This window comes from Syngnathus leptorhynchus, chromosome 13, assembly GCF_054491065.1.
Source record: "Syngnathus leptorhynchus isolate UIUO chromosome 13, UIUO_Slep, whole genome shotgun sequence".
Taxonomy (NCBI): Eukaryota; Metazoa; Chordata; class Actinopteri; order Syngnathiformes; family Syngnathidae; genus Syngnathus; species Syngnathus leptorhynchus.
Window position 1 is genome coordinate 623,141 of NC_141207.1, and position 11,964 is coordinate 635,104.

At 47.4% G+C, this 11,964-nt stretch overlaps 1 long non-coding RNA gene across 1 annotated transcript; it reads left to right on the plus strand.

The window, feature by feature from the left end:
* The first annotated feature begins 7,976 nt into the window (after window positions 1-7,976).
* On the plus strand, window positions 7,977-11,690 carry LOC147046759 (uncharacterized). Its single transcript, XR_015068017.1, has 3 exons — window positions 7,977-8,084; window positions 8,528-8,669; window positions 11,527-11,690. It is a non-coding gene; the product is annotated as an uncharacterized LOC147046759 (long non-coding RNA).
* Window positions 11,691-11,964: the final 274 nt, after the last annotated feature.

Below are 11,964 nucleotides of genomic sequence, written 5' to 3' on the forward strand. Positions count from 1 at the left end.
GCCTGGAGCGCCTGGAGTAAACTGTCTCCGGAGACTCACCGGTGTCGCTATTAATATAATGGCCCCGCAAGGGACGGCCCAGGGGCGGAGCTAGCATCTGATGCACGCAACGATTGAATGATATGTAATGTTTACAATTGGACACTATACCCGTGTCACGCCACGGAGGGAAAACACGGCGACTTATCCGCCTGCCCGTCTAGCCTCTTAAGATGTTTTTTCATCAAATAGATGAAGCCATTTCCAAAGGAATTGCCAGTGGATGCAGAAATGCTGAGTGGAAAAAAAAAAGAAATACGTGCAATACTTTTGAATGATGTGCTATGGTTTGGACGGTGTGTGGATGCAGAAATGCTGAGTGAAAAAAAAAAGAAATATGTGCAATACTTTTGAATGATGTGCTATGGTTTTGAACTATTTGGACGGTGAAGAATGTGGAATGTGGCATCGAGTGGTGTGGAATGGCTGCGTCTCCTTCCTTCACCAACACGAGGATGAAACGCAAGAACCACAATTAAAAAGAGCCAATGAAATCTCAGGAGATGGAGTCAACATAGTCATGTATGATGCATGATTATGTTTTAAGATCATGAATTGAAAACGTTGTATTCATCTTTGTAATGTGGACGATCCTGACTGTCACTTTGGCAGATGAATAAAGTTGGACCCAAACAGTAGCCCAGAAACCAAATCCATGTTTGCGCCTCTAACTTTTCTCCGTTTCGTCAGGGCCGCAGATGCGCAGAGGCTCAAGTCACTTAGCAGCTCAGCGCCTGGCGAGTTCTGAGCCTGTCTTTGCCCATCGGTTGCTTGGACTTGGCTGGGAATGCATGACATGACAACTCACATTCCTTTCACACGCCCTACCAGGTAAGATAAACCATTTTAAAAAAAATCATTCTAAAAACGTTGTGAAAGATCCCAAACACGTTCCATCATTGAAAAAAATTAGGCTTCCAAAGTTGGTCTTTGATTCAACAGAATCAGTTAATCATTCACTTGGCACCACATCAGTGATGCTCAGCAACTTTACGTGGGTGCAGACAAGGAGAAAACCACATTGGGCCCATCTTTGAAAAGGTGCCGCAGCATTTTCTTGGAATGTCTTTGCGTTCAGTCAAATTTCGATTGGTGGTGAAAAGAGTTGAAGTCAGACATCCGCTGCCAAAAACAAACTTTTGCGCCCAGAGGATCAAAAGCAAAAATGTGAAAGACTCAAATGACACTTTAATAAGACAGCATTCATTTCCCTCATTAGGACTGCATAACGCTCACAAGACACGCAAGACTTGAGAGGGCTTGTGGATGTTTAGCTAACACATCAGAGTTTTGCTTTATTTTTTTTATTTTTTAAAAAGACACTTTCAACATTGCAGTCAGAGTATCTTGCAAATATATCCATCCATCCATTTTCTGAAGTCCCCTCGGGGGTCGCGGGCGTGCTGGAGCCTATCCCAGCCGTCATCGGGCGACACCCTGAACTGGTTGCCAACCAATCGCAGGGCACACAGAGGGACAATTTGGAGTGCTCAATCGGCCTATCAAGCATGTTTTTGGGGATGTGGGAGGAAACCGGGGTGCCCGGAGAAAACCCACGCGGACAGGGGGGGAAGATGCAAACTCCACACAGGGAGGGCCGGAGGTGGAATCGAACCCGCACCCTCCTAACTGTGAGGCACACGTGCTAACCACTGCGTCACCGAGCCGCACTCTTGCAAATATATGAAAGAGAAAAATGATCTCGTCAAATGATAAAGTCAACAAGGTCGGAAGAAATCAGAGCAGCTCTCACTTACGGTCGGGGTGCGCCGCGCTTATATAACTTGTTCGCAAAGGTCTGTTCAATTTGTCACCGCGTCGTACGAGCTTGTCTACTGAGATGAACAGGAGAAGACAACTTGTCAAAGTGTTGACATGAGTGGAATTCCACCCGTGTAAATTCACAGGGTAAATCCTTCAGTGCTCCAAAAATAACCGCACCTTTGTGGCTGGTTGTGCTCACACGCTACCTCTTGTCTGCGTGCCTCGGGATGACTTCTTACCTGGATCTCCGCGCGCCTTTGCTTTCTTCTCCCCGAGTGAGGAGTGTCCCACCCCCATGTCTCACTGTAAACAAAGTGCAAAATGTGTGCGCCCACATGTATGTTTGTGTGTGTGCGTAGGTGAGCACGGCAGGCAACGACAGCAACAAGAGGTCCCACGTTGCTGAGATTCCCAAGATTCCCTGCAGCATATTTAGTCTTTGATGGTAGACATGCCTGCTTGGGACATATAGGCAGGTACATGAAGCGTCTGCTTCACCTTCACTGCATGAATTCCTTCCAGTCTTTTTGGAAGAACCTACATGTGTGTCTGTCTGCCCTGATGTACAGTGTGTGTGTGTGTGTGTTTGTGAAAAGTGGACGATTGACTGTGAGGGCACTCAGCCAAAATTGACAATGCCGTCTTGTTTATTCCGTGAAAGTTGGCAGCCGGCAACAAAACCTTGCACACAGCTTTGTCATAGCTCTGTGTCAGAAATCAAGTGAGGGCGGGGGTGGCGAGGGGGTCACCCCTGTATCAAACAGTAACAAACAAAACGTTGTCACTACGGAAGGACACGCTTGAGAAAGTTTCAAGTGCGAACGGTGGCCAGGTCGTGTTCCATCGAGTGCAGTTTGACACCAGGTAATCATGAAATGTGATTACGGAAAATTCAAAAAAGTACAGACTACCCTGCAGTCACATGGCAAGCGCATGTTGCTATTTTAAGTTCTTTCACATTCTTACCTGAGGTGAACACGCCCTTCCATACCAACAGAGTGGAAAAAAATAGATACACAGAAACATGCAAAGTCAACAGGACGGTTCTTAAGGAAACCAAGGGCAAAGGTGCACGAGTCCTGCAGCTGGGCTCAAGACCTGCCTGGAGGCATGGGGGGGGGGGGCTCATCGCCACTCATTCTTGCCCCAGTTTTGAGAATAGCTGATGAGCATGGGGGGGGGGGCTCATTGCCACTCATTCTTGCCCCAGTTTTGAGAATAGCTGATAAGGTCAGGTCAATGCAGATGTGCATGCCCCTCTTCGTCCTACCAGCCAAATGTTTGTGTTTTGCATGCCTTTCACTCAAGCTCGGCCCGTAAATGTGGGCAACGCAGGCTTCACGTGATGTGACACTATCGGGCCTTTCATCCGTTGACACGCGAGGCTCCCCTCGCAAGGTGTGGGTGGCGTTTGGGCATAACGGTGGGAGGCAAGCCAAAAGAAAAGGCGGCACAACCATTGATCTGGGCCACGGCCGACCCCAGACCCCGTTTCGTGTTGGCAAAGGACGAAGGCCGGGCCAACTCGGTACCTGCCTCGGTACCTGCCTGGGTACCCAGCTCGTTACCTGCCTCGTAGCTGCCTGGGTAGCTGCGCGGCGCTGTTTACTTGGCAGCCGTTCAGCCCGTTTTTGTCTAAACTTGAAATAGGATCTAAACACTCTACTCACGCATAGTGGCTTGCACGAGATGCTTTGCTCAACCTACCGCGGGGCTCCCTGCTGCTATTTTTGCTCTGTCTGAACCTTAACCGCGCCTCTCTCGTCTTTGATTGAGAGGCGGAACGCTGGCCTCCGGGGTTTTACCTGCAAAAATAGCGCCGATGATTGGGAGCAGTTACCAAGGAGGCCCGGCACAAAAGCCCAACAAACACCCGCCTGTAAGTTCCGTGTCAGCATTTGATATCTTGGAATTGGCAACAGTTTTAATACCTTAGTCAAGTGACTTTGAACACACTAGGATCTGTCATTTCTTTGGAATATCTCCATCGTCACAGTTTAATCATGAAAAATGAAACATTCCCAAGTAGGAAGATCTTTTGCAGACAAAAGCTCACACTTTTAGTTTGGCTCACTGCACGGGTGATTAGAAAGCGAGGTCGGTATGTTGCTGTTTGTCCTCGTGCTACGAGATATTGATTTGGTGATAATTCATGCCATTAAAAACGGGATGTTGAATTGTCAAGAAATTTCCTCCAGCTGGATGGTAAAGTGTGTTACCTTCGCGCTAGCATCGATCCACGGGAACAAAAAAAACGGCTTCCGGCCTGTGCGGCGCAGCTCCGATCTGGTGCAGATGTGTCGGATAATAAATATCCTTCTAGACTCATTTCCGCCCATTCGCATTTAAATGCGCAGTTCGATCCTTAGCAGCTTACACGTGAACGCCGTTGGCCTTGGACAAAAAATAATTGTGTCTTTCCTTCAGCTGATGGGCGGTCAAAGGGGGAAAAAGCACAATTGAGAGTTGCATTCACAGGCCGGTCTTGGAGAATGGCGCTCGAATGCTCTAGTGTGATCTTTGCACTGCAGCTACAGTCGTTTTAAGACAACAACACGAGACTATTTCTTCTCACTTGCTCACGCCAGTCTAGGTTTCCATATGTCGGAATAATTATAGTTTGGCTGCTCAAGCAAAGAAAAAAAAACTAGCCAGCAGATGTGTAGGCGCAACCTGCCCAAACAGCAGCTTGCGTGTTAGCTTGTAAAGCTCTGTAAAGTTGTGCCTCCCTCCCCTCACTATACAGCCCCCACCCCACCGCACACGCTACAGGCCCGTTCGTGCAGACCAGGTAAAACATCTCCCTCTGCGTGTTCCAGCCCTGCAGGTGGGCCCCGCATGCTCAGGTAGATAATATCACTGTTACTATAGACGCTGTTTGGGTTAACTGAAAAACACTTTTCACAGCAGGAGCAAAACACTGCACGATAACAGTGCAAAGCGCCGCTTGACAATTCCCCACTGGAAACTCTTTGGCACGAACGGCACACGCGATACCTGACGCATTTTTTTTTTTTCCGGACTCAAAGTTTGTCGGGACCCTTCACCACTTTCCACCCTCACTATCCGCAGTAATACTATTCTCTCCACAGACATCTTCAAGTTCTCTTTCAGGACCTGAAATGGACCAGGCACATAGACTCGGAAGAAGGAACAGCAGAGGCTGTACTTTCTGAGACAGCTTTTTTGAATTGTCTACATTATTTGTACTATGTGTCCTCTCCGCATCCATTGCCGCCTGGTCATCCTCCCATCTGTGGTCTGTTCTCAAGGTTTCTCATTTCCCCTAGTTGGAGTTTTGAGGGTTTTTTTTCCTTGCCCTCCTGGGAGTTAAAGATCAGGGGATGTTTGAGAATGTTTGTCATTTTTCACACGTCCTGAGTGTTGTTAGTCACCTAAATGTTGAACAGAGGAGTCAAATTCCTTGTTTGGCACGCTCAAACATGGCGAATAAAAATTCTTGAATCTTGAGAAGCTCAGAGTATGACAATTCCCCATTTAGGAGCTTTCTCTGAGACAATGTAGGAGTTATGTAAATCCAAGACACTGAACTGAGTCTATCTCAGAAGAACTTTCCCCTGGACGGAAAAGCTTTCAGTCCAACAAGCGCCTCTGTTTCTAATCTCCGCAGAGCTTGAGCAGTAGACATTAGAAATTGTCCTTGTGTAAACAAAAGAGGCACCAATAGCTTAAATGTGCTCAGGGCCAGAAGCGAGGATAACTTCCATAAACAGATTACCCAGGTGGTCCACGAGTGAGAGCGAACGGAGCTGTGTTTGAAAGGCCACCGCACGCCATCGCCTGCTTCGGCTGCACTCCAATTCAATGGCCCGACGGCCGCCGATCACATCGTTACAGCTTTTGAGACGATTAGCCTTGCGCGCAACACGGAAAGCTTTCACAAATTTCACAGCAAACATGTCCAAATGCAAGTTTCCCCTCAAAATAACAACAGACGTGCTCGAAACCACCAGCGGAAAATAAATAACGCAAATCTTTCCAGCATTCAAACATGCCCATGTGCATTAAATATTTATTCGATTGTCATCCACATCCCATCAAAATCTCGCCTTGCGCAGCTTCAGTGTAGTACCGCGGTATGCCACACAACACGCTGCATCATTTCCAACACCGAGAAAAGGCAGAGAAGGCACCAAACTGTCTTATTTGATATGCGCTGTGCAGTGTTAGCAAAATTGCTTCGGAAGGGTAGGACGGAGCACAGGAACATGTAGGAAAGTTGACGGACTACTTTTGAAAAGTGACGGCCTCATATTAACTCGAGAGCAAGACTGGTCCTGCGCCTGTTTACACTTTGTAATTCACACACGGCTTCTCTCATCGCCACAGCGGCTGGCTGCGTGGAAAAAGACTTTTTTACAGCTACAAGCGCATTCCTTATCGTCAAGACAGGCGAGGAATCGGGCCGACACCTCTGGCCTTTGTGCCTTGTTTGGATAGCGTCGGATAGAGCTAGCCACGGCCTCCCCTTATCGCGGGTCGAGCAGGTTTTGTTTTTTCGCGGCGGTGTGCTCAGGGCACCCATCGCTTTACGTACGTGATGGGTAACTTGCGTCACGGAGCGTTGTCGTGAATGCCCGAACATACTTAGTCGTCGTTGCTCTGAACTACGAGTCAAGAGTGAAGGTCAGCGCGACTTTGCGGGCTACCCAGGTAGTGTTTCACCAGCGTTAATAGTTCAGGTAATGGCTGTGAGTCATTGTTGAGAGAATGCCCTTGCGTGTATGTTGAGCTGTTGAGGTTTGGCATGTGTGTTTGTCTTGCGGGCGCAATTAAAAACCAGTTCTTCAGAAATGTTGTTTTGACAGCCATCTCTAGCACCGGGATCACCAGCCGCTGGGGCTTCCCTACACGGCCATAACAAAAGCCATTTTTCATTGCCTCGTCTAAATTTAGACTCTGTGATTGTGCTTACGAGATGAGTGTATCAGAAATGTCGTGATTCACGCAGGTGTGGATCCAAAGAGAAACGGACTTGGGTTTTGTGTTTGTTAGACACTGCAGATCTGAAAAACAACACAAAGCCCATAATTACGCTTATGCCTGCTTTCTGTGTCGGCTTACAACTGAGCTTGTTTATGGCCCTTGTGGCTTTCCCCAAAATCATGTCATTTTCTTGCCATTACTTTACCAGTCCAGTGGATGCCACACAAGAACAACCACAAAGAAAAAAAAGACATAACCGAGTGTCCAGAGCAGGAGTTGAGGTGTGAACCTGAGATACATGAATTTGTGGCCCCCCTGTGAGTGACGTGCACTTTGGGCTGACCCTCTGCCAGGTGCAACCTCACCTGATCTTCAGAGTCTGGCCGAGGTGCATAGCTCACATACTTGTGAGCGGTGTCATAGCATCAGAACTTGTTCCTTGAGGAGAACCGCCTTCCGCGCTTTTCTCGCTATGGCCCTTGGCGATGTTGCTTACGATATATCGGCTTAAAGTGAAAGTCAATCCTAAATCACCGGGATTTTGCTCCCCGCTCAAAATGTCATTTTCTAACAACCGAAATGAAAAGAAGAACGTTTTGATCATCTTTTGAGATCAATCTTGAAGTACAATCGTAGTGATTGATGGAAGCACACGTCATCGCTGAGGAAGATGTTGGCCCTTCCAGCCTGGACTTGAACACAACTTTGCAACGAAGCACATTAAGGCGGCAAAGGGTGAGCGACAACTCCTTCTGACGTACGTAGGAAAGCCGGTACGCCGAGTCAGACGTTCCTCACCGCCGTCAACTCATCTGAGCGCAGCGACAGAATACGATGACACGCTCGCGCCATTGCCTCCTGGCATGATATACTCCAGTCACAATTCATCAGTCCACATAATAATAGCAATCGATATGCAGAACTGTAGTTCGTGGAAACAGAAGGAATGGAGCAGGGCGACCTAGTGCAGCTTGGACCACGGTTTAACGGAGGAACTCAAAAGACAGCCTCGGCAAACTGACGTGACTTAACAAAACCATAAAATGACTGATTAAACGAAACAGACTTGAAAACGCCGGGAACCAAAAAGCCATGAAGGCAACATGGGTGTGGGGGGTGGGACTTATATACACGACCACAGACAGGTAACAAGAGGCAGGTGAGAATAATCATGGGCACACGGGAGGGGAGGGGAGGGGCGAGCACACAGACACAAACAATGACAACAGACACATACGAGACGTGGCACTTTCCTTTCTTAGCAGATGAATTTGCTCAAATAGCTCAAAGGTGACAACTTGCAGTTTCCACCTCACTGGATGCACATACCAAAAGTGCGTGAGTGGCTGTGCTCGTGTGTGCTTATTTGCTTTTCCATCATCCAGATGAGCCGATAAGATAAGTCGTCACAAGTACTGTTGAAAAACTGTCGCGGGTGGCTCACACGGCATGTTACACGACCGTTCTCTTTTGCATTGATTGAGCTCAATGCATGCAAGCAACAGTATGTTTGCGCGCATGCGTGCGTCTGTGTGTGTGTGTGTGTGTGTGTGTGTGTGTGTGTGTGTGTGTGTGTGTGTGTGTGTGTGTGTGTGTGTGTGCGTGTGCGTGTGCGTGTGTGCGTGCTAGCATGTCATGTGCAGCATGAGAAACTCAGCAGGGGTTGCAGTGTTTTGGTCCACAGAGAAAGGAAGGGGGTGAGAGGATGGAGGTTGGTCAAGCTGTAACAACAGCCTTGATTTGAAAAGTAACAGCGCAATATCTTTTTCTTCTGCAGGCCACTGATGTGACCAAGAAAAATGAGAAGCTCTGCATACGGGCACACAAGCCGATCATGATTTAACCCTGGACAACTTGTACGTTTGTTTCCAAACCGACAAGCAAACAAGACAGGTCATCTCAGGTCAACATCAGCTTCGGTAAAACGTTAACGTCGCGCTCATTAAGACAAATGACTCGTATCGCCTCAAAACCTCACTGAATGCAGAATGCTGCTGCTGGAATGTTGCCAATAATTGAAAACTACCCAGTGCGATAGATAGATAGATAGATAGATAGATAGATAGATAGATAGAGTGTTTGTGTGTTACATTCGATGTTGCTCAAAGAAGAATTCTTGGCACCTAGCGTGTGCTGGGTTGTGATGTCAATGGAAATGATTGCACGTGAACGTGTAAGTCCATACGCAAGCAAGACGTTAATCCTGTGATTGCTTAATCAGCCGCTCAATTGCGCTCAGATATGTTGGCAGACAACACACTCGCTGCAGCCATTATCATACCATTGGTGTCTGTCATGCTTACATTTTTGTTTTTTTTGCCGTCCCTTTTGAGGTGCACGGTCAAGGCAGAAGAATTGAATGGATCTTAACTGCTTGGTCTTGCAATTGTCCCAGGGAGGATGATAGAAATGAGACCTGATGTGGTGTGAGCATGCTGTAGCAGTTGGCGCCCAGTGCTACGCTAGGATAAAGACGTCACGAATATGTGGATTTTAGTTACCGCTCAAGCCCCACTTTGGCCCCAGGAGAGCAAAAATCCTGAAAACCCCACTCCAACTCCTCAAACTGTAATTGGAAGTGCTGGTACCTCACCAGAGACTGAAAATGCAATTAATCATGCAGCTTTGGGCACTTTTTCTAGAGGCAGTATAGATGAAACATGCATCCAACTTTGTAGAACACAATTTGTCAGCACGTGTATTTAGAAATCAAATAGTAAACATCAATTGTGCTCACACGGTCTTTGCTTGTCACTCCGCGAGAGTTGTTTGCCTTTCAAGTGCATATATCAGTAAACAAGTGGTTCAAAACCCAAAGTATTAAGTCGATTTTTGTGTTCATTCTGATTTGCAAATGTATTTTTTACTCTAGGGTATGTTGAGACATTGAAAAGACAGCACTTGTACAAAGAAAAGTCTGCAAATTCATCTACAGATTACCTCTTGGCAGCGTCAAAAGAAGGTTTTCGCTATTTTGGCTTTTACGTAAACTAATCTGTGAGCGAGCGCAGGCTGTTTGTGAAGCCGCTGCATAATGGAAAGTCTTAACATACGCCAACAGGAGCAAACAGACTCCACCGGCGGGTCGCTCGAACTTTAGGATCAAAGCTTCGGGCACAAAAGCCGAGATTTAGCACGTAGCGTAGCAATGAGCCATCGTCGAGTCGTTCCCAGCCGAGCATTGTCTCGGCGTTTCTCCCCTGAACTTCTTTGAATTCCTGCTCATTGTTCACCGTGGCTACAAAACGTGCTCTTAAAAATCCCTGCGCAGCCTTTCAGGCTTGACTCTTTTGAGGGGAGGATGAAAAAAAGAGCGGGAAACATCAAACAGACGACGGCTCCATGTTTTGCCACGGACAAAGTGGAGCGAGTGTAAGGAATTTAAGCATCTGGCGAACAAGGCTTTTCTGTGCTTGCGTTTCAAGTGGTTGTTGGGCCTCATCCGCTGGGTGGCTTTCAGGTGTACGTCTTTGCCTTGCTGTGAGGAACACATGTCTATTTTTAGTTTGGGAGAGGATTTCGGAAAGGGCAGTCCCTCGCCGTCATTGCGCAACGACACCTTGTTATGTTTCTAAGGTAGCGGCCGCGCCGTTGCCGCGTTCGACAACACACCTCCCACTGCTTTTTTTCCCTCCCCGTTTGTTTGATAAGAAGTAACAGATTGAGTCTTTGAATTCATATCCCACAAACAGTGGCATCAAAATGTTTGGGAAGGATCTGAATTTCTGTTCAACTTGATCGTTTCGAGTCACAAAAATGAATTTGACCCGCACCGGTCACCCTTACGTTTACAATGTTCATTATCGATTCACCTTTGCCATTATCTCCAGACGGCTAAATCGATGTGACGTCGCGAAAATCATCAAATGAACACGAATCGCTGCAGTCGTGTTTGGACTAGACAAACAGGTTGTGAATGATAGCGTATGCTGTAGCAATAAAGCAATTAGCCAATCATATCATCATCACTGACCATGGCCAGCAATAAACACAGCAAACGTGGCTCGACACATGGAAAGCAAACACATTTAACTTGCACCTGATGAGTGTGTGTCGGCTCACTTTTTGCGCTCGATACGTGCACCTTTTCCATGATGTCGCGCAATCGGTGCAATTCTGCAAAGTCGAGGTTGACTTTTTTTACGGGGGGGGTTACGCTTTTTATCAAGCCATTACCAAGCAGTCCCACTCAGGTCGACTCTTTGTTTGGGCAACACAGGCAGCTGCTGAGCTTACTCTGCTCCACTCACAAAGGCTGGTGTCGCTTTCTATATGAATCGCACTTTCTCCAAGCGAGCGTCTGCCGCGCGTGTCGATAACTCTCCGCTTTAATCCCAACCTGTGTCTTGAGAGAAGAACATTGCATGCACGTAAGGATTACCCGCCCGCAAATCCAGCACCCGCCTGATTTGTAGCGACTCTCTGCACTTTGAAAGCACGAGAATAGAGAACATTGTCGGGGTGCTCGACGTGGCTGTTACGCAGATGCGTACACAATAGGAGATTGCTTCCCGAGTGACGTGTCGGATATACTCCAATGTATCGGCCTCGTCTGGCAGAGAGAAAGATAGCGGGAACACTTGCACTTTCTCTTCCAGCAGAAACAACAAAGGCCAGCCCTCTTCCGTCCTTCACGATCGCCAAGGCACCCTTCCCAGAAGCTTTGCAAAGTGTCCTGATCGGAACACGATCGACCACAAGTTGGCGCTTCTCCTGTTCTGCAGGTGAACCTCCAGAAGTGCCATTCTTGATCAGAATGTTTTTACGTGTCCACAGGCTTTGGGAGTGTGAAAAGCTCACGACGACAGATGAAGGATTGATGTGTGAGAGCTCGGGCCTTGGGTGACGTCGTCCTTCAGCTGCTTCGCTGAGAAGAAAGAAACAAAATCTTCATGATGGGTGAAAGTTTTTTTTTTTTTAATTTGCACACACATTTGTAACTGAAGCCATGCATGATGACGGCCTGAACTTTGTTTTTTGTTTTAGGGTTTGCCTTTCAATGTTGTCCAACCTTTGAGGTGCCATGACCAGTCCGCCCGCCTTTTTTTAGGTTTGAAGAAGTGCTCTTCATTGAAAGATGTTTCCTCACAGGTAGAAAGAAGCGTGTCAGTTACACAACCTATGTATTCTTAGGACCTGACCAGCATCCACAGCCTCTGGGAACAACAAACACAAGTTACACAATCTGGGGGAGTAAAAAAACTGTGGTGGTAT